Below are 23759 nucleotides of genomic sequence, written 5' to 3'. Positions count from 1 at the left end.
ATGACCTTCGTTTTTTTGAACGCTGAGTTTTAAGCCAGCTTTTTCACTTTCCTCTTTCACTTTCATCAAAAGGTCCTTTAGTTCCTCTTCACTTCGTGTGTGCATGTGCATGTATAACTGGACCACTTCATGGAACACTAGAAACTAATATAACACTGTAAATCAACTCTACTTCAATTAAAACAAACAAACAAGAAACGGAACATCCCAACATTCCTTGGGATCCTTGGAAACACATGGATCAGGGGTTCTGGGCATCCTTTGGTGAAGGACCTTGGAAATTCAGTCGAATATAAATAATTTGGACATTAAAGGAAGTATGATCTCACAAGATACCTGAGGCAGGTAAGTAATACTTGGAATCAGTTATTTTCTAAGAATTTCATGTTAGGAAATATTATATTAGTTTGTATTCTTTGGAAACTAAGATTTAAACTATTCCTGTGAGTTTCTGGTTCCCCAAAATTGTCTCTCTTCACCTTAGAGACAGTATCTTCTCTTTCATGTCCCTCAGACAGTGAGTAGTTAATGACCACCTTTTGAACATTTAATTGAAACAAGAAATCTCACCAAATTAAGTTCAAGATGTCAATGTTCTAAGTCCCTTTTCATATTCCAAATAAATCAGTGTAAGAACTAGAAAGATATCTCTCAACTCACTTAAACCTCATTCTATTTGTTTCTTGTTTCCATTTATCAATTCTAGAGAACATCTGTCCTGAGTTCATGAAACTTGTCTATTTTCTGTTAAAATTGTTCTGCTTAGTTACCTATAGCAATGATTGTGAGCAGTCTCTGTGGTTCTGAAGTAAACTATATTAGTAAAAATACCACGCTTTTTTGGATAATTGTCTCATAATTTACTGCAGAGCTAATTTTCAAAACTCTTACAGATATTAAGAAAACAATGGCATAATTTCTGACACTGCACTGTATTTTATTTGCAAGTCTCCACTCTTTTAGACCTTTTAAAAATAATAATAATGCATCAACCAAATATTTAGTGAACAGGGCTAAAGTCTGAAAACCAAGTCTCCTGAATTTCCAGTCCTGGGGCAAACCACTACTTACGTGATATATTCAGAAGCTTTCTTATAATAAATGCACTAAAGACGTAAATTAGAAAATTCTCATTAGAATTGGTGGTGACAACAATATTGCCTGGGATACAAATTGTCTAATCTATTGCCCTATAGTCCCTAGCCCTCTATTCTGGTTAGGAAAAAAGTCCTCACTTTTGTTCTTATTGGTTTATAAGTGTTTACTACTGCAGAGGTCTTCCCTGATGGCTCAGTGGTGAGGAATCCGCCTGCAATGCAGGATACACAGGAGACAGGGGTTCCGTCCCTGAGTCGAGAAGATCCCCTGGAGGAAATGGCAACTTACTCCAGTATTCCTGCCTGAAAAATCCCATGAACAGAGGAGCCTGGTGGGCTACAGTCCATGGGGTCGCGAGGAGTCGGACATGACCGAGTGCCTAAGCACAGCATTAATGCTGAGAGAATGCTCACTTCTTACATAACCATTAAGTAATAAGCTCAGAGAAATTACATGTGCAAATTTTCCCTTATTCACAGGTTTTCTTCCCCATACCTACTTTTCTAAAGTGATTAAAGTGAAAAGCATTTCAAGACCTTCTTTCCAGACTTTAAAAGTGTTTAAAGAAGAGTCCACCATAGGCACCATGATCTCCAAAGACAATCTCAATCCACCGTCCTCCCTGAAAGAAAGAAAAATGGCGGCAAACAGCCGATGTCATGGGCCATGAGGTAAGTGCTCCCACGCTCAGTGGCCTCTCCTCAGAAGAGCAGCTAAATTTGAGATTCTTTTCTACTTACATCCTGTTGATGTTAACTGCACAGGAAAACTTCAACTTACAAACTAAAGGTTTTAGTCCTAAGCCCAAATATGTTATAACAAACGTTCCTTCAAGAAATAGTCTCTAAGAGAGGATTTTCTCTGCAAAGTGGGAAAAACAGGTTTTGTATCCAGACACAGTCAAAGCTGATGGCTCTCAAACTGAAGTGGATAGATTTCAACTTAGAACCTGGAATTGTTAACTTGATTTTGCTGTGTTTTTAAGAGACTTTAGAAGAAACTCATATATAGAGTTTCTTTGACACACAATGTAGTTTAGAGAGAGTTTTGAAGACTTTCGTGTAAATTAGTCAAACACTATATTTGAAGGCATAGGATAAATCTTCAAAACATACACACAAGGTCTAATAATTGGTTTGAACCAAATTAAAAATGTTTGGAACAACATCTGTGGCAATTGTCTCCAAGTTCATCCTCCAGTTTTGAGAATTTAAAATCACATTTGAAATTTCATAAAAGTTCTTTAAGTTGGTTCATAGTCCTGCCAAAAATCCTATGTTTCCTTTAGCACAATTTTGGCCCTCCATCATCTTGAACAGAAATCCACTGAATAAATAATCAATCAGCCAAGCCGGCCACAGAAATTGCTTTTTATAACGTGAGCTTCCAGGAAACTTACAGACTTATGTATTCACATTTTAAACTGATAGACATCGGGGGAGAGTGCTTAACAAGATCCTCTCAACCCTATTGCACAGTATGTATGAAAATTAATTAAAAATGAATCTTCTATCCAAAGAGTAAAAACTATAAAACTCCCATACAAGAACATAGAAGCAATCCTTTCTGACCTAACAATAAGTGATGATTTCTTTGATATGACACCGAAAGCATAGGTAACAACAAAAAAAATAGATAAACTAAACTTTGTCAAAATTTTTAAAAACTCAAGCCTCAAAAGACACCATCAAAAAAGTAAAAGAACAGCCCATAGATGGGGGAAAACACTGACAGATCATGTGACTTCTAAGGGACTTGTGTTCAGAATAAATAAAGAACTCTTGCGTGCTCAGTTGCATCAGACTCTATGTGGATGCATGGACTGTAGCCCACCAGGCTCTTCTTTCCATGGGATTTCCCAGGCAAGAATACTGAAGGGGGTAGCCATTTTCTACTCAAAGGGATCTTCCCAACCCAGGGACTGAACCCACATATCTTGCATTGCAGGCAGATTCTTTACTATCTGAGCCACCACTCAACAATAAAAAGAAAATCTAATTTTAAAAGGGGGCCAAGAATTGAAATAGACATTTTCTCTGAGGAAGATATATGAATGACCAATAAGCATATGAAATGATGTACAATATCATTAGTCAGGTGACTAGGGGAATGTACATCAAAACCACAAGAGATACCACTTCAAATCTACTAGAGTACCTAAAATTAAAAAGGATGTCGAGAAATGGGCACACTCATACACTGCTGGTGGAAATGTAAAATGATACACCTACTTTGGAAAATAACCTGGCAGTTTCTTAAAACATTAAACATAGAGTTACCACGTGACCCAGCAATTCCATTCCTAAGTATGTACCCAAGAGAACTGAAAACCTATGTCCACACAAAATCCTGTACATAAATGTTCAAAGTAGCATTATAGATAATAGCTCAAAACTGGAAACACCCCAATGTTCATCAATTGATGAGTGGGTAAACAAAATATTGTACATCCCTATAATGTAATATTAGAAATACGAAGGGAAAAAGTACCAACACATGTTACACATGGATGAACTTTGGAAACATAATGCTAAGTGAAAAAGCCTAGCACAAAAGGCTGCATATTGAATGATTCAATTCCATTTAGATGAAATACCCCGACTAAACAAATCATAGAAATAGAAAATACATTAACAGGTTTCCAGGAGCTGGTTTTAGGGGAGAATGGAGAGTGACTGCCACCAGGGTGCTGAAGATGTTTTGAAATTAGATGTTGATGATAGCTGTACAATGCAGTAAATACATTAAAAACTGTTATACTTTTAAAAGGTTAATTTTATTTTGATAAGCCATTAAAAAAAATACCCTCTTGTAACAGAGTTCTTTCTATCTTGTGTATCAGTGAGGGTGGTTGGTCCACTGGTCTATACAGAGAGCAGTTTTTAACAACTCTGCCTCTTAAGACAATAAATTGGCTAATTCAGGGCAGGGGGAAGGTGTTTAATCAGTCAAGTGTGATACATGGCATTAATACCATCAACTCGTGGACCAAATGCTCATCTTATAATTGGTAGCCATTGTAGTCTAGAGACACATCCTTTATTTTAAAGTCAACAGCCTCTATTCTTTGCATCTGCTGGGACACTAGTGAATGCCTCTGGTACTGCTATTTCCAAGAAGCCCCCAGAGAAGCCAAATCAGATAAGGATCAACTTCAATTAGACTGCATTGGATATAGTTCACCCCCTCTCAGCGATAGCTTCCTTCGAATCATTTCACCATGCAGAATTACACAAGCAACTTCTGAATTTGAAAAGGGAGACATCCATTAAATCAGAACAATTATTTAAATTGTTTGGGGAAGAACTTTAAGTATGTGTGTTTGTGTGTGTTAGTCACTCAGTTGTGTTTGACTCTTTGCGATCCCACGGACTGTAGCCCACCAGGCTCCTCTGTCCATGGAATTTTCCAGGCAAGAAGACTGGAGTGTTGTCATTCCCTTCTCCAGGGGATCTTCCTGACCCAGGGATAGAATCCAGGTCTCTTGCATTGTAGGCAGATTCTTTACCATCCGAGCCACTAGAGAAGCCCTTAGTAAGTATAGTCATTTTTAAATGAAAATGGTGTATGTATGTTAGATATTAGTTTATACATTTTGTAAAATACTTATGTGAAACTTTGAGGGAAACATACAGAAATCAAGTTTTCATAAAACCCATTATTCTAAGATTTTATAAAAGCTGCTGTACTCCAACCATATGGAATTCACAGAAGTATCTGACTATGTGTACTGAGTCAGTCATGTTTGACTCTTTGTGGCCCCATGGACTGTAGCCCACCAAGTTCCTCTGTTCATGGGATTTTCCAGGCAAGAATATTGGAGTGGTTGCCACTTCCTACTCCAGGGGATCTTCCCAACTCAGGGATCAAACTCCCAACTCTTGTGTCTCCTGCATTGTTAGGTGGATTCTTTACCACTAGGCCACTTGGGAAGCCCCGTATCTGACTACGTGGCCTTTCTCATCAAGGAACTTGATATATAGTTCCAGAAGCAAGACCACAGCATGTCAAACCGTTGAAGACTATGTAACTAGATGCTGAAATGACCAGTTTAATCTGTTTCCTTACAAATGATAGCCACTAAGAGGTATTGGAATAAATCAAGTCCTTCATTAGCTACAGAGACATCATCCTTTGGATAAGCCCCCCAAATGTGGAGTTAGTGAGTATGAGTTTTGGCTCATAAAAGTCACAGGCACTGTTAGGTCATCTGGATGAGTCAGGAACGCAGATATACAGTAAAATCGATGGGGCTATTAACACACAACACACCTGTCTTTTGACTGTAGAACCTGTTGTTTGATCTAATGATAATCTATAGAATGAGTTCCAAAAGAACCAAAGACGTTTTCCAAGGCTCAGCTAACCACCCCAAATGGGAAGTACCGTTCAAAGAAGAATGTCATAATAAGGGATCCTACGTTTTTTCCAATTGCAACAAGTTAAACGCTCCCACTCCCTACTGCTGCTGCTGCTGCTGCTAAGTCGCTTCGGTCATGTCCGACCCTGTGCGACCCCATAGACGGCAGCCCACCAGGCTCCACCATCCCTGGGATTCTCCAGGCAAGAACACTGGAGTGAGTTGCCATTTCCTTCTCCAATGCGTGAAAGTGAAAAGTGAAAGTGAAATCGCTCCAGTCATGTCCGACTCTGTGCGACCCCATGGACGGCAGCCCACCAGGCTCCCCCGGCCCCGGGATTCTCCAGGCAGGAACACTGGAGCGCTCTTGCTCTTGCCCTACTGATGACTGCTGCTCAAATGTTTCCTTCTGAGGTAACTCTCTGGAAGTGTGCATGCATGGCCAGTCTCCATGGCTAACACATACATATGCTTGGAACTGGGAGGCATACGGAACAGATCTGAGGTCATTAGAAGCTAAAAATACGGAACCCTCACACTTGCCCTAGAGCAAGCATTCTCTAGCAGAAGTGTCAGGGGGATTATAACAAAATGAACCAAACAGCCAGTCTACTCATTAGTATCTTGCGCTTTATGGATGATTACCTCACGCACTATACTTTTAGAAAGGAAGGGGCTTCATTTTATTCAGTCTTCTGTGTATCCCACAAGCATTCACCTAGTTCCTTCTGTGTGTCAGAATCCATGCTAGGCAGTGGGATGTTAAGATGAATAAGACAGTCCTGGCCTCAGGAGGTTCACAGCTGAGCGATGAGGACAGACGTGGGAATAATAATTAGTTATAGCACATTGTCATAAGGGCTTTAATAAAGATGTGTGTAAGCAGTTATGAGAACAGTGTCTCATCTCACTGTAGTTAGGGATATCTTCCCAGAAGGGATAATGCGCTGAAGCAGTTTTGAAGGAGGATCTGGAGATAGCCAAGCAGAACAATGAGAGGAGTACATCCCAAGAAGAGAAAACTGTAGGTAAATGTACAGAAGCATGTAGGCAAGAAGGGTACAAACAGGAACCAAGGTTGCCTGGGGGTAGTAACGCAGATGCGGTCGGGAAGACAGATTAGGGTCAGACTGAAAACTGCCTTGACTTTGCCCAAAGACTTGACACTTCACTTTGACATCAAGGAAGTACCATTCAAGGGTTTTTAGCAGGAGAAGGACATAATGGACGGATTTTTCCCTATAGTATCACTTCGTCTTTAAAATCTACCCTGATGACTTGAAGGCTGGGTGAGGATTAAATAAAATGTTCTGGTCATTTAAGGGAAAGGCAGGGAGAACAGGAATGATGTTGTAGGAAATGGAGTGGAAATAACTGGATATTTTCAAGAGAGAGGAGTAGAACCGACTGGGCCATAGAAGTGAAGGGGAAAGAGGAAGGGATTAACTGTGCGAGTTTCCCTGATGAAGAGGGTGAATAAAGGAAAATACTTTGGGGAGAAAACGAATTTCTGTTGGTTTGAGATCTACAAAAAGCAACTGGAAACGTGATTCTGGACTTCAGAAAGATGTGTCTTTTGAAATAGACATCATTTGAGCATATTCCAGATATTGAAATAAAGGAAGACGTCCAGGGAATGTTGGCAATAGATAAGCCTAGGGAATAACAATGTGTAAGGAGAATAACAGAGAGGAGCCAGCGGAGGAGCCTGAAAGGGTACGGTCAGCGTGTGAACAGGGGCAGGAGACAGCATCCAACAGGAACAAGAGTCAGGCATGCCACCAAAACCAACGGCACAGAGTGCCAAACAGTGCAGGTGAGAGCTACATACTCTTGTAGGAAGTGGGAAACTCCGCCAGACAAGTAGGCAAGTCAAGTAGATGGAAAGGTAAGGGAACGCTTTGGCCCGATTTGTTGGTAGGTTTGTTATCTGAAGAGATGTTCACATGTTTATAAACTGGGCAGAAAGGTCAAAGGAAATGGAAGAGGTTGAAGACACTATGTAGATGAGAAGAAAAGACACACAAATCACAGAGCCCTAAAGAGCAATATAAAAATAAGTCAATATAAAAAAATTAGTCAATAGAGTGGGTACCATATGAATTGTATAGATTAAACAGTGGACTGTGATGGTTTGTAATGGCGAGACAAGTTTTCACAAAGACATGAAACATAAACAACCCTCCTTAAGATGGACTGTGTTCCCTCTTCACTTCTATCTCCTAATGAAGCGGCTTTGGAGATAATCTGCTATGTCTTCCTTGGACTGACCTTTCCTTCTTATTTATAATCATATTTACATGATAATATATTACCTATGATAAAGGTTTATGGTAAGGAAGAAATGACTGAACGCAAATAGCAGGGCATGAGTTAGTATTGAAAGCTTCTTGTTTTTTCACCAGGCCTCCAACGAATGTCTCTTTTGTAAAGCAGTCAAGTTCACAGCAAGACCACCATCTACTCTACATTCTCCATGATGGATTGTACGTGCTGGGAAAATATAGAGATGCTCTCCTCAAGGCTATTTTAAGAACTGTTCTTATAACATGGTTCATCAGGTATTAAACTGGGTAGAATAAATATAAGGAATTTTTCTTCCTTGGAGCTTTTTCTCCACTGGCTGTCAGTTTGCTGAAGAACATCATAAATCACCATGACAGCTCTAGTGGTTGGTCTAGAGTTGTTCTGACAAAATGAAGAGTTAGAAATTTGTTTGTAATTCACAAAAGATTGTCTCATTTCTATTTCCTGTGGTAATTGTACTCAGATTTGCAAATAACACGTATATCCAAGAAGTGGGGAAGGAAGAGGGAGGTTGTGTTGGCAAGGATACACATCCTTTTCTGAATGTTGACGGGGCTAGGCAAGTTAATAGAATAGGAGGTGCCGACGTGATCAAAAACAATTCCCACTGAATAGTACTGATACTATTACTATCATTAGTAATTGATATTACATTACATTTTGGATATTATAGCATAGAGCATTTTTATACATCACAACTCAGAATTCTCATACCAAATCCATTCTGCACAGATTTGGACCACATCACAGCTATTGCTTCCTTGATCTGTGTGTAAAAAGGATGTTCTGACTGGCGCTGCCAGTGTGTGTTGTAGCCCTTCCTGTTTTCAAGTACTAATAATAGCTCACTTTGAGAACTTAAGATGTACCAGGCTCTGCTCTAAGCTCTTTACATTAAATCTTAGTGGAAAGAACTATTCTAATCTTCATATTAGAGATGAGAAATCTGAAACACTGAGGAACGAATGAACTTTCCAAAAGTCACATACCTAGTGGGGGGGGGGTAATGGATGCCAGGCCCTGTGTTAAATGTCTTTACATGGATTATTTATCTAATTTTCACCGTAATACATGCATGCATGCTAAGTTGCATGTTCAGTCATGTTCGACTCTTTGCGACCCTATAGACTATAGACCACCAGGCTCCTCTGTCCATGGGATTCTTCAGGCAAGAATACTGGAGTGGTTACCCTTTCCTCCTCCAGAGGATCTTTCCCATCCAGGGATGGAACCCGCATCTCTATGTCTCCTGCATTGGCAGGCGGGTTCTTTAGCACTAGCACTGCCTGGGAAGCCCATAATCCATACGAGCACCTTATTAGGAATTAACATTCTCCCTTTTTTTCACAGATGCAAAAGACAGAGTTTAGAAATATGTAACAGGGACAGAATCAAGTCAGTTTAAAGTAATATTCTGTACACATGGAACTAATAATGATAAATAGGTAGCTTATAGAGTATAATTAGGATGCTGAAGGCATTTCCACATAATGAATGCCTTAGACAATTGAATTTTGCACAGTTAATTTCTCAATCATTTCTTTGAAATTTAATTTATTTTTGGAAGTGATCTTTCTGTAAAGTATAAGTAATTCCTTAATAGTTAACATACTATATAGATTACTCTTGATGTATAAGACAGTATTATAAACTTCAGTTGTAATGTTGAAATACAAGGCCCTTAAAGACATCTAATCCTGGCTTTTTGCTGCTATATCCATCGTACTCTTCTCTTTATTATACTTTCTACCTTTCATATGCAGACTGCTAGTTTCCATGGATAGAGGAGCCTGGCAGGCTACAGTCCATGGGGCCGCAAGAGTCGGACACGACTTAGCAACTAAAGAGAGAGAGAGACAGTTATTGTTCATGAGCGTCTCAGATGGCACAGTGGTAAAGAATCCACCTGCCAATGCTGCAGATTCAAGAGACACAGGTTCGATCCCTGGGTCAGGAAGATCCCCTGGAGGAGGAAATGGCAACTTGCTCCAGAGGAGTCTAGTAGGCTACAGTCCGTGGGGTCTCAAAGAGCTGGAAAACGACAGAGCACACACACACAGTTACTGTTCTTAGTCTGCTAAGGACTTGAAAATCGAACATTTCAGAATTGTGATCACAGTATAAATAGATGCCTAATAAAGCTTGGAAATATACATATATAGTGTACATATAAATATTTCTAAAAGCTCAACAATTCACTACTAGAAAAATTATAAACAAGATGTCTACAAAAGAGCAAATTTTAAAATACTGATATTGAAAGTAGAGAAAGTAAGGAAACCTTATTATCAGAAATTGCTCATCCATTTAACACATATTTACTGAGTGCCTCCAATGAGACAGCAATTCTTATGGTGGCAAATATAAATTCAACACTTGAAAATAGTTTGGATTTCCTCATGAAAGACATAATATTCATATTGTAATGTAAAAATAACATTCAATGACACTGTCTCTGCAAAAGACACATAAAAAGAAAATACCTTGGAAACTTCAAAAATTCAAGGAAGGTTGGGATATTTCAAGCAAAGAAGTCAGGGAGAAATGGCAATATCAGGCAAAGTAGAGAAGTCACTGAATAGGATTTAATAGGGTAACTTTATATTGATGGCAATTATAGCTTTCATAGCAGGTATAAGAGTTATAAAGCATTACACTGGACTTCCCTGGTGGTCCGGTGGTTAAGAATCTGCCTTCCAATGCAGGAGATGCATGTTCGATCCCTGGTCAGGGAACTAAGGTCCTATGAGTTGTGGGGCACTACGTCCATAAGAGAGAGCCTGCCAACTCTGGAGCCCGCACGCCACACCTCGAGAAGCCTATGTACCACAACGAAGACACAGTGCAGCCAAAAAGAGAAAAAGGAAAGAGCTATAAACCATGAAACATCAAAGGGCACTGTATCAGGAAACATACGTGAAACCCAACTGTCTTCTGCCTCCTTACTCCTTAGCACCGTTTGGACACAGCATCAAGAGGGGAATGTGCCCTGAGGCAAAGTCGGTGAATGTCGCCTGTGCCCCACATGACTGGCAAAATCCAGGAAGACCTGCAGCATCCATCTTCCCTTAAGTCAGGTTTCCTGACTATCTTGATCTCACTTTAAGCAGTCAGTAGAACAAAGAGTCCCACCCTATTCCCAAATAAGCTGCATAAAAGAACAGTCTTCAAGAAATCAAATTACAGAGGTATCTGCTCATCCATCTAAGAATCACCAAACATTTCAGCAAGGTGACACAAAGAAAGATGCACTAAACACAATGCACAGAAGAATTTACAACAGAGGAAACAGAGTTAAAACAATCACTGCAGGATTTTAATAAAATAAATATACATTTTCCTCAGAAGGACATTAAAAAGTATTACATCTATAAGAATAATTATCTGGATATATAAGAATTAAAAACTTAATTGTTAAAATTTAAACTCTGTCCATGGACAAAATAAAATGAGGTGTACTGCTGAAGAATTAATTAGAAAGAAAACTGAAATAAAGATTTTTCTAAACATAGTACTGGAGAAAAAAAATACATGAGAAAAAGAATAATTGAGACATGCATTAATATCTGCATAAATTTTAACATTTATCTAATAAATCTAGAATGAGAAGATAGCAAGAATGAAAAGGAACATGACTAACCAAATAAAAAAAGATAATTTTCCCCAATTTAAGAAAGACATGAGTTCCTACATTGAAAATCTCTACCAAATATTTAGCAGAATGAATTAAAAGCAAAGAAAACTTCCAAACCTAGTCACAATGTAGTGAATTCAGAAAAATGAAGAAAAAGTTTAAAAACTTTCCCAGGAGGAAAAAAAACCCACAGATTATCCATAGCACAACAAAAATCTGATTTTCATTTGTAATAACAGATGCCAAAAGGAAGTGGGGGAAAGCTCTTTCAGAAAGACAGAATAAGGATATCTGAAAATCCATTCCACCATAAAGGCAATGAGAACACTGGAGGAATAAAACAGCCAAAATCAATATTTTTAGCAATCTGATTATTAACCAAATGCTTGCACCATTGAGAAGCATTCATTTTAAATGGTTGAATCTCAGTAACAACACTGTATTAGTTTTGCTATTGCTGATGGAACAAATTACCATGAACTTAGTGGGTTAAAACAACAAAAATTTGCTATTTTATTTTTGTAGGTTACAGGTATGACACAGGTCTCACTGATCTAAAATCCAGGTGTTGACAGGACTGCATTCCTTTCTGGAAGCTCCAGAGAGAATCTGTTTCTTTGTTTTTTCCAGCCCACATTCCTTGGTTCATGGCCCCTATTCCATTTTCAAAACCAGCCACATTGCATCTCTCTGACCCTTCTTCCACAGTCCATCTCCCTCTGACACAGAAGAGAAAAGTTCTCTGCTTTTAAGGACTCATCTGATTAGACTGGGCCCAAGCTAGACAACCTAGGATAATTTCCCCATCTCAGGGCCCATAATCTTAATCACAACTGCAAAGACCCTTGTGCCATATGAGATAAAACATCCAGAAGATCCAGAGATTACAGCATGGACATTCTACTTAGTACAAATCGAGTTTTGTGATGTTTGAACTTGCCTTCTCCCATCTCCTTCTCCCCAGACCCATAGTAGCCTTGAAAATGACCAGTCTCACACCACTATGGGGCTTCCCTGGTGGCTCAGTGGTAAAGGATCTGCCTGCCAATGCAGGAAACACAGGTTTGATCTCTAGGTTGGGAAGATTCCCTGGAGAAGGAAATGGCAACCCACTCCAGTATTCTTGCCTGGCAAATCCCATGGACAGAGGAGACGAGCAGGCTACAGTCCATGGGGTCATAAAAGAGTCAGACATGACTTAGCTCCTGAACAATAAGATGCTATTATAATGAAAGCCAGCAGCTTAACAGTCATTGAAGAGGGGCAAAACATTTGGAGTCCCCCCAAAATGTATCCCCAGTTAATTGTCCCTGCTAGGGCTGTCTGGCAGCTCCCTGGAAAAACCTCATTCTCAGGGCTTGTCTTTATTTAACCTAATTCTGCTCTTCCTTGGTGAGAACAACTCTACCCCCAGGGCATTTGTGAAAAACAAGTCGCTGTCTCAGAGAGCATAACAGCTGGGGTAAACAAGAGGCTGACTCAAAAAAAAAAAAAAAAAAAAAAACATGTGAAAGGAAAATATGGGGAAGAAGATGCTTTTTCAGGACTTTGAAAAGTTCCAATGTATTCTTGAGATTCCAGAAAGCCACACCCACTTGCAAGGTCATGTGCATTCCCAAGAAAAATCTGAGAGGACTCTAATCTCTCCTCTGGGCTGTCCTTGAGGCTCTGTACAAAGAGGAAGTGAAGGCTAAGGCAGAGCTCTAAGCTGCCAGAGCCCTGAAGATGTGACCCCAAACACAAACACACACACACACACACACACAAAGAGAGAGAGATAAAGGCTGGGGGAGTTCTTGGTTGAAGATACATAAGAAAATTTCCATTGAATCATAAGCTGACTGATAAGCTATCCAAGCAGAGCATTCCCTGGCCATACAAAACCAAGAATACAGACTTTATGGAATTAGTTCAGGAAAGTCACTAAAAAAAAAAAAAAAAAAAAAAAAGAGTAGTTCCAACAACAACAGTGGACGTGGACCCTGGGTGGGGAAGGAGTGAGTGTGCATATGTGTGTGTGTGTGCAATTTTCAGAATGTCCACTTTAAATTATTTAAAATGTCCATTTTCCAATAAAAAATTGCAAGACACACACACAATTTTATTCAGGGCAAATGAGTCAACAGAAACTATCCCTAAGGAACTGCAGATCTTGAACTTACTAGACAAAGAGTTTGAATCAGGTATTACGAATATGTTCAAAGAACTAGAGAAAATCACGTCCAAAGAAAAGAAACTTATAAGAATGATGTTTCAGCAAATAGAGAATATGACAATGAGGTCGAAACTGTTAAAAAGAACCAAACAGAAATTGTGGAGTTGAAAAGCACAATAACTGAAGTAAAAAAAAAAAAAAAAAAAATTCACTAAATGGGCTTGACAGCAGAACTGAGCTGGCAGAAAAATGAACTGCCAAACTTAAAGATAAGTCAAGTGAGACTATTTAGTCTAAGGAATGGAAAGAAAAAAGAATAAAAATAAATGAACAAGTCTCAGAGATTTCTAAGGTATCATCAAGCATACCGACTTACATTTACCTTTGTCCCATCATGTGGAGTCCTGGACAGTCAAGACACATACCTGCCCTCCCCTTAGTCAAAGATGACGATCACTCCCTGTTTTGAAGTGTACCCTTCCCATCGTAAACCATCACTGGGAGCCACGGACCAAGCCTCCTCCACATGTACCTGGTTCCTGGCCTGTTTAGAGGCTGCTTCTTCATACTGAGCTTATCTTGATTTCAATCTCTGGCATTTTGTTCTGCATACTTATTTAAAATTTTTCAATTCCATTAAAATATTATTTATCTTGACTACTGAAATTTTTGATGTCTTAAATTTGGTGTCTGAGAAAACTACCTCATTCACTTCACCCTCGTCCTGATCTCATTTCCAGCCTTCTCTTTGATTTTTTTGAGGAAATTTTTCTGTTTAAAATAACAGAAACTGGAAACCAAAGAACCCTGGCTGATTCAAGGAAATAAAAGGATAAAGCACTAATATGATATGTCAAAAAAAATTCCTGCACACTTGAACATTGCAGGAGGAAAACTGTAAAAACCAATAAGATCTCTTAGTAAGGTAGTCGGTCACAAAATATACAAAATCACTAGTTTTAATACAAGAAATACCAAATATCTGGAATAAATAAAATGACAAAAGTATTCCATTTACTTTATAGATATATATGTCCTAAAACTGAATTAACAAAAAAATATGCAGATCCTATATAAGGAAAATTACAAAACATTTTTGAGGGATATAAAGTAGGTCTAAATAGCCAGGGAGCTATACTATATTCTTGGATTGGAGAGTTCAATATTATCAATATTTATACAGCTTTTCTACAAACATAATTTTAAAAAATTAAATTTAAAATTTAATCTCATGCACTTACAATCAAACCCTTTGAAACGCTTTAACTAAAATTATATCCTAAAATTCATCTAGAAAATTAAATCTGTTACAGTCAGGAAGTTTTTAAACAGCAAAACACCCATCCTGTCAGATTATAAAGTGAATTATAAAACTGTAAAATTTAATAGTGTTTAATAGTATAGCTTTAGTCCTAGAATAGATAGATCAATGAAACAGATTAAATAAATAAACTAATAAAAGTAAATAAATTGATATGTAGATACAAGAAATTAGCGCAAATTAAAACAGGAATTTCAAGTGAGACAGATGGATTAATCAATAAGTATTATTGGAACAGTTAGGTTGCCATTTAGAAGAAAGCTAAAATTAGAATTCAGGTCACCCATGCACCAAAACATATCCCAGATGGATTAAAAGGTTAAATGTAAAATATTCAAACACACATACAATGTATGATGACTATTTAAGCAAGGGTTGCTGTCTCTAAATAAGATAACAAAATGAGATAATTATGGAAAGTATTGGTATATTCAACTATATGAAAATATAAAATATCAATTATCTGATGACTAAAATGATGCAGAAGTGCTAAAATAACCCATTAAACAGAGGGAGAAAAAAATGGCAAAGTCTGACAAATTCTTTCCTTGAAAATAAGCCATTTTAGGAATTTATTCTATCAAATTTTAATAATTGATAATAAATGGATAATAGTTCCAATTTATGTATTTATTTGGCCACTTGTGCTACTTGTGGGATATTAGTTCCCTGATAAGGGACTGAGGAGTGAAAGCATTGAGTCCTAACCACTGGACCACCAGGGGATTACCCATAATTCCTACTTAAATAGATGGCTAGCACAGAAAAAGGATGCTAAAAGAGAAAAGAAAGAAGGAAGAATCTCAAATTGAATATGTCTTTAGAATAAGAATATATGACATAATAATCTCCCAATAAATGTCATACACAAAGACACAAAGGATATTCAAATTATGATTTCTCTTCTTACAACTCAATATTGACAGGGTTTGAGGGGGAAAGTTACGTTAGTCTCAGTAGATGCTTAAAAAATGTATTTGAAACAGTTTAAACACTCTTTTCCAGCAATAATCTCACTGAGCTAAGAATAGCAGAAAAATTCCTTAAAATGAATAAATACAGTGCGATAACAGCTGTTAGTTTCCCCAATCTCTATACTCTCCTTCTCCCGTGGTGGGAGAATTTTTAGCTGGCATGAGGGCAAGACTCAAGCTGTGCGTTTTATAGGGCACATCAACAATCTAGAATGATGGCAGAGATAAGCCACTACACCACTCTGTACTGCTTACATCTGGATTTAGTATGAACCACTATTACTTTGAGTCTTTGTATTATGGCAGCTAAACCTACACTCTAAATAATACAATTACCAGAAATCTAAAGCAAACATCATGATGTTATTTTTCAGTGATCCTCATTAAAACTAGATGTTTGCTATATCTGCTACAAATTAATATGATACTACCAAAATAGCCAATCCAATAAGAAAAAAGAGGAAGGGGAAGGAATGAAAGAAACTAAATTGTCATTACATTCAAGTGTATGATGGTCTGTCAAAAATTTGGAAAGATTAACAGTAAAGCTATTAAAAATCTCTCACCAAATTCAATGAAAGGTCCATTTGTAAGTGTCTATATATGAGCGATAGGAAATTTTAAAATGCAATGGGAAAACAAGATATAATTCATTATTGCAAAATAACTTTAAAATATCTAGAAATAAGTCTAACAAAAAATATGCACGAGGTACATGAAGATAAATATAAAACTTTACTGAGGGATCTTGAGGATGACCTGAGTGAATGAACACACTATATTCCTTGATTAGAAGACACAATATCATAAAGAGGTCAATTTTCCTCAAATAAACATAAAACTACAAAATAATCCCAATCAAAATTCCCCAAAAGTAGTTTTAAAGAAGCTCTACAACCTGATTTGGGAGAGAAAATACAAAAGATTGCCTGTGAAATTTTTTTAAAATAACAGTTAAAAGAGACATTCCCTATACGTTACCAGAATACTATATATAGTAATTAATATATTATTTTACAGCTTCAAATTATATTTATTTTATTATAATTAAATAATTACTTTATTTATGAATAGAGTAATTAATACAATGGCACACTAACGTAGGAATGGACAAATAGATTCTGGACAAAATAAAGTTGAAGAATATGTGTGTTATACACACACACACACACATATACACACACACTCTTACAACTTTTAGCATATGGTAATGGAGACACTTCCTGAAGGAGATAGACTACTCATTTATTGGAACTGGGACAACTAGATAGAAAGAAAAAACAAACTTAGATTTTTCTCTCACACCACATATAAAAGTCAGATTCTACATAGCTTGAAAGTTTAAACATTTTTAATCTATAAAATCATGAAATAGAAAATTGGAGGAAAATCAGAAGACAAAAATAAAAATTATGACAGATTTTACCATATGAAAATGAATAACTTCTTTACAAGGAAAGATGGTAAAACAATATTAAAAGACAAGGGACAGATTAAGAGAAAATATCTGCAAACTATGTAACAGATGAAGGCTTAATATATGCAATGTGTAAAGAGACAAATAAGCCTAACTTAAAATTAAGAAATTAATTTGAAGATGCAATTCAAAGAAAAAGAAGTGCAAACGGTCACATACATCAGAAAATATGTTCCATTTCACTAGTAATTAGGAAAATACAAATTAAAACAACACTGAGATTATATTTTTCACCAGATTGGCAAATATTTTAAATTTCCATAACATCTAGTGTGAGAAAACAGAATTTCTTATTCACTGTTAATAAGAGTGTAAATTGGTACAGCCTTATTCAAGGACAATTTGGCAGGAACTATCAAAATTATGAATACCCTTTCACCCACATTCTAGGAGCTTACTCCAGAGAAATATGTGCAAATAAACACAAAGATATCTTCACAGATTGACTTCTGAATTTTTTTTGAATCACAGTAAAAATTTTAAATTGACCCAAATAGTCTTCCAAAGAGGAATTTTCTGGCATGAAAAGTTTTCCCCTTTCATCTCATTTTTTTTTTAAATGAGAATACAGTCACATACCTATGCATTTAAAAACAATACACAGAGGCTTCTCTGGTGGCTCAGTGGTAAAGAAGCTGCCGGCCTGCAGGAGACACGGGCTTGATCCTTGGTCTGGGGGGATCTGATTAAGCCCTTGCGTCACAACTACTGAGCCAGAGCTCTAGAGTCCACAAGCCGCAACTCCTGAGCCCAAGTGCTGAAGCTACTGAAGCCCACGTGCCTGGAGCCTGTGCTCCGCAACAAGAAGCCGCTGCAACGAGAAGCCTGCACACTGCGACTGGGGAGCAGTCCCCGCCTCCACACCCAGAGACAAGCCCTCCCCGCAACCAAGATGCAGCGCAGCCAAAAATAAATACGATACAAGGTGATCATGTTAATGAAAAAAATGAATATGTGTTGTGGCCCACCAAGGGCTTTGATGGTGAGATTAGTTCCCATGAAATTAAGCTGGATGCAGTTAGAACTAAATGGCATCAGGAATTTTAGGAACTTAACAAAATTCTAAAGTTTACCTGGAATAAAACAGCAATAGCAATGAAGAAACTGGGGGGAGGTGGGGCAAGGGATAGCAACTTTATTTGGAAAGCCAGTACATTGAGAAGATGGTGGACGAGCATCCCAAAGAACCATCTTACTGGGGTTTGGATGCTACTTTCTTTTGTATAACAAAGAATTTTTTTTTTATTATTTTTTTATTGAAGGATAATTGCTTTACAGAATTTTGTTGTTTTCTGTCAAATCTCAACACAAATCAGCCATAGGTATACATATATCCCCTTCTTTTTGACCTTCCCTCCCATCTCCCTCCCCATCCCCCCACTCTGGGTTGATACAGAGCCCCTGCTTGAGTTTCCTGAGCCATACAGCAAATTCCCGCTGGGTATCTATTTTACATATGCCAATGTAAGTTTCCATGTTACTCTTTCCATACATCTCACCCTCTCCTCCCCTCTCCCCATGTCCATAAGTCTGTTCTCTATGACTGTTTCTCCACTGATGCTCTGTAAGTAAATTCTTCAGTACCATTTTTCTAGATTCTGTATATATGCGTTAGAATATGATATTTATCTTTCTCTTTCTGACTTACTTCACTCTGTATAATAGGTTCTAGGTTCATTCACCTCATTAGAACTGACTAAAATGTGTTCCTTTTTTATGGCTGACTAATATCCCATTGTGTATATGTACCACAACTTCTTTATCCATTCATCTGTTGATGGACATCTAGGTTGCTTCCATGTTCTAGCTATTATAAATAGTGTGGCAATGAACAATGGGATACATGTGTCTTTTTCAATTTTTGTATAACAAAGAAATTTTTGACAAAGATAAGAACTTATCCCACTAGAGGTTGAAATTATATCAATATAAGTAAGGTACCTTGGAGCTTCCCAGGTGGCCCAAGTGGCAAAGAACCTGCCTGCCAATGTAAGAGTCTCAGGTTCAATCCCTGGGTGAGAAAGATCCCCTGGAGGAGGGCATGGCAACCCCCTCCAGTCTTCTTGCCTGGAGAATCCCATGGACAGAGGAGCCTGGACGGCTGCAGTCCATGGGGTCAAAAAGAGTTGGACACAACTGAACAACTAACAATTTCCCACGTGTTTCATTGCACTGCCTTGAATGGAGCAGCTCATCATCTTAACAAGAGTTTTGGGCTTCTCTGGTGGCTCAGACAGTAAAGAATCTGCCTACAATGCAGAAGGCCCAGGTTCATCCCCTGGGTAGTGAAGATCCCCTGGAGAAGAGAATGGCAACCCACTCCAGTATTCGTGCCTGGAGAATTCCATGGACAGAGGAGCCTGGCGGGCTACATTCCGTGGGGTCGCAAAGAGTCAGACACAACTGAGCAACTGAACACTGAAGTAAAGTATGTAGCATTTAAAAGAAAAACTCACAAGCACAGTAATGAAACAAAGTAGAAATTGAATTAAAAAACTTAGAGCACCCGCTTCATAAGGACAATGGAAAGATCTAGTGGAGAAGGGATGTATTAGCCTAACAAGTACTATTGAATTTGGTTAGACATTTGCAGAATGGGTTATGTGAAATATGGTTTATTTATATTGCCCACCATTCATTAAAATAAATTACAAATAGATTAGAGATATGAAAAATGTCAAACCATAGAAAATCTAAAAGAAAATATAGATGAATATTTATAAAATTTCTTGAGGGTAAGAAATTAAGCAGGAGAGAAAATTATCAGTGAAAGATCAATAATATGACTAGTAAAATTATATTTCTATATCTCAAGACATAATTAAAATGGACAGAAAGCAATAAAGTTGAAGAATTATTTGCAGCAAATAAGTTGAGAAAAAGTTGGTGTCTTTTATGTAAATAAAGAAAAAGAAAGAAAGAAAGATAGCACTAAGTTGTGTCCAACTCTTGCGACCCCATGAACTGTAGCCGCCAGGCTCCTCTGTTGATGTGATTCTCCAGGCAAGAATACTAGAGTGGGTTGCCATTTCCTTCTCCAGGGGAACGTCCCGACTCAGGAATTGAACCCAGGTCTCCCTCATTGCAGGCAGATGCTTTACCGACTGAGCTTCGTGGAAAGCCCTTTATGTAAATAAAGTATTCATATAAATTGATAACAGATCCTCAAAAATAGGCAAAGAGCTAAAAGAGATCATTTACAAAGTTGGATTAAAACAGGTAAAAAAAGAAAAATCAAATAAATGCAAAGTAAATCAACGTTTTGATTCTATTTTTGCCTATCTTATCAGATGAAAATTAGTGTTATTTATTAAGGGCTTCCCTGGTGGTTCAGACAGTAAAGAATCTGCCTGCAATACAGGAGACCTGGGTTTGATCCCTGAGTCAGGAAGATTCCTGGAGAAAGGAATGGCTCCTCATTCCAGTATTTTTGCCTGGAGAATCCCATAGACAGAGGAGTCTGGTGTGCTACAGTCTATGGAGTCACAAAGAGTCAGACATGACTGAGAGAATAACACACATATACCCATTAATTAAAGTACTACCCCATTCCAGATAGCAGAGTGAAAATTTTAGAAATCAATTTGGCATTCTGCATCAGAAGTCTATATGAGTTTCCACAATGCAGGTTACTTCTGAGAATCTTTCCTAAGAAAATAATTCTTAATATACATAAGAAAGCTGTACGCACAATGATTTCATGGCAGCATTATTACAATAGCAAGAATTTGAGATCTTATAGAAAAATTTGAAATAACTCAACAATAATGGATTAATTAATGGATTAATCCATTAATTAATCCACTCAGTACAATATGCAGATATTAACAGTGACTTTAGTTTGCACTAAAATGATAAAATGCCAAACATAAAATATTATTTAAAAAGCCAGAAAGACACTTCTACAGATGAGACACTCTCAATTCTCTACAAAATGCAGAATTTAAAACATAAAGACTGAAAAGAAATACACCAAAGACCGACTTGCTATGAGTGATAAGTTTTGGGTAATTCACCCCAAACATTTAAAATGTTTTCTACATTTTCCAACTCTCTAAAACAAATATTTATAAAAACTAAAACTTTATTTTATGAAACTGTCTGGAACAATCTGATGGACATTCGACCACGCAAGCTGCCCAAGCACAGGACTCTGGGGATGCTAATTAGAAAATGATGAGTTAATTAAAGTTGTGCGCTTCATCTCTGTGGCAAGGATTTCCTTTAATCCAACAGTGGTTTTCTCTCCATTTGCAGAGTGTGGTTTCTGGATGAAAAACTGAGAACAGACTGACCCTCCAGCCACAGCTACTCACGTCAGAGACATACGCTTGCAGGTGCGTGCTGTTTGGTTTGGTTTGCCAAGTCAAAAGAGCTGTGCTTCCCGCTGTGGTGAGAGCTTCCAACTTCAGACGGGGCAGGAGAAATTCTAAACTGTTTGCCCTTTGCACATGTACTGAAATATTACTGAAATTTACCGATTCTCCCTGATGTTTTTTTTCCGCACTTTTATCACTACCCTGAAAATAAACACGGAGAAGGCTAGCATACCAAATGCGCTCTGCGGAACCTGGCAAAGGGATGTTTTCCTGAGTCATACTGGTGCTCCAGTGCTCCTGGCTTGACTTGAGAGCAAAGAGAGAGAAATAGAAAGGCCATGTTTTTCCCCTCCAGAACTTTATTACAAACTTGAATGACACAGTAGGACTTGTACCAAAGCTGCCACACAGGAAGTAGGGACACGTTCACAGGGAGCAACAGCAAACCAGGAAAAACTTGGACGTATTCCCATGGCAATTTGTCCAGGGTCAAAGACTTTAGACACTTTGTTCTCTAGCTCAGCCTCCTCTCTCCCGAGCGGTTGAACACTAGCTAGCGCTGGTGCTTAGTTGCTCAGTCCTGTCCGACTCTTTGTGACCCCAAGGACTGCAGCCTGCCAGGTTCCTCTGTCCACGGGATTCTTCAGGCAAGAAGACTGGAGTGGGCTACCCATTCTCTTCTTGAGGGGATCTTCCCAACCCAGGCATTGAACCCGGGTCTCCTACATTGCAGGCAGATTCTTTACCATCTGAGCCACTGGGGGAAGCCCATTTGAGTACTAGTTATTGCTAGTTAGGGCCACAAAGCTGAAAAGCACCATTGTCTATGCTAGTGGAGAGACAAATCCTTTCACAATCTCTTTCTAGGGGTTCCGTACAGATCACAGAACACATCCCAGGACTATCTCCTGGTTGCACAACTTTCTCATGCTTTTCCCACAATCATGCACACCCCAGCCATTCCCCCTGCAATGTGGCCATGTTCACTCACAGAAAATCCAAAGAGTCTTGAACACAGAGGTAAGCAAGAGTATCTCTGTAGCATCCCAAAATAATCTGGGGGAAAAAGATCCTCAATGAGTACATTCTGTGGCCTTGGGTTTTAGCCATTTCTCAACAGCCTTCTGCTCTTGCACTGGAGGCATGCATGGCCATTTTAGGAGTAGAAAGGGGCCAAGGGAACACCCCACTAACAATGAGTCTTAAGGACTCACCAAGGTGTTGAAGAGCTATCACCAGATACCTGGTCACAGAATTCCCCAAGCACATCAGACCCCATATATTACAATAAACTGGAAACAGTGGTCAACATGAATTTGGTAACAGCACAAAGAGAGGAAGATCAACAACTACAATACCCTAAGGAAGAAAACAGAGTTGAGGACACCACTGAGGTTTCTTGAAATGCAATTAAACCCATGAGTTTGTCATTGAGGAGCCTTGCATTTCCTTTAATGCCTATCTTGGGCTTGAAAGCCTATCTCGGTAAACAGATGAAACAGGAGGAGCCAGCGCTGGGCTGGATACTGGGGAATATAAAACAAGCAGAAAGGATGAAAGATGAATGCAGGAACTTGCTTTCAATTAATTTGTAACCAGGTTATGTGGTTCATAAATAATATTAAATCAATCACTTAACTATCGTTTTTGTTGTTGTTTAGTTGCTAAGTCGTGTCTGACTCTTCTGCAACTCCATGGACTGTAGCTTGCCAGGTCCCTCTGTCCACAGGATTTCCCAGTCAAGAATACCAGAGTGGGTTGCCATTTCCTCATCTTCTCGACTCAGGTCTCCTGCTCGGCAGGCAGATAGATACTTTAGCACTGAGCCATGAGGGAAGCCCAACCATAGTTTAATTATTCAATTTATTTATTATGTGGTTCATAAATAAAGTTGGATATATATCAACAGTGATGAGTGATTAAGAAATAAATGCTGATTGTGTAACTGTACAAGATCCAGATCACCACATTGCTTCCACTGGGACACTTCAGATGATGATAGTGATGAGTGATGGTGGTGATGATCATGGAGATAGATGACACCCCACTATTCACATGCAGGGATTCCCTGGTAGCTCAGCTTGTAAGACTCCATCTGCAATACAGGAGACCCC

The 23759-nt window shown here is 38.3% G+C and overlaps 1 protein-coding gene and 1 long non-coding RNA gene across 8 annotated transcripts in view; one reads left to right on the top strand and one right to left on the bottom strand.

Moving 5' to 3' along the window:
* Nucleotides 1–23759, bottom strand: part of LOC145534726 (uncharacterized) — a 432243-nt gene that overhangs the window by 159541 nt on the left and 248943 nt on the right. The gene's annotated exons all lie outside the window — the stretch shown is intronic.
* On the top strand, nt 216–21809 carry LOC145534729 (uncharacterized). Its single transcript, XR_014074926.1, has 4 exons — nt 216–345; nt 1578–1769; nt 7864–8019; nt 21584–21809. It is a non-coding gene; the product is annotated as an uncharacterized LOC145534729 (long non-coding RNA).

Source organism: Giraffa tippelskirchi, chromosome 14 (genome assembly GCF_054371585.1).
Source record: "Giraffa tippelskirchi isolate mGirTip1 chromosome 14, T2T-mGirTip1v1.2.pri, whole genome shotgun sequence".
Classification (NCBI taxonomy): Eukaryota; Metazoa; Chordata; class Mammalia; order Artiodactyla; family Giraffidae; genus Giraffa; species Giraffa tippelskirchi.
Note: the sequence above shows the minus strand (reverse complement) of the source record. Positions and strands in the feature narration are given on the sequence as shown.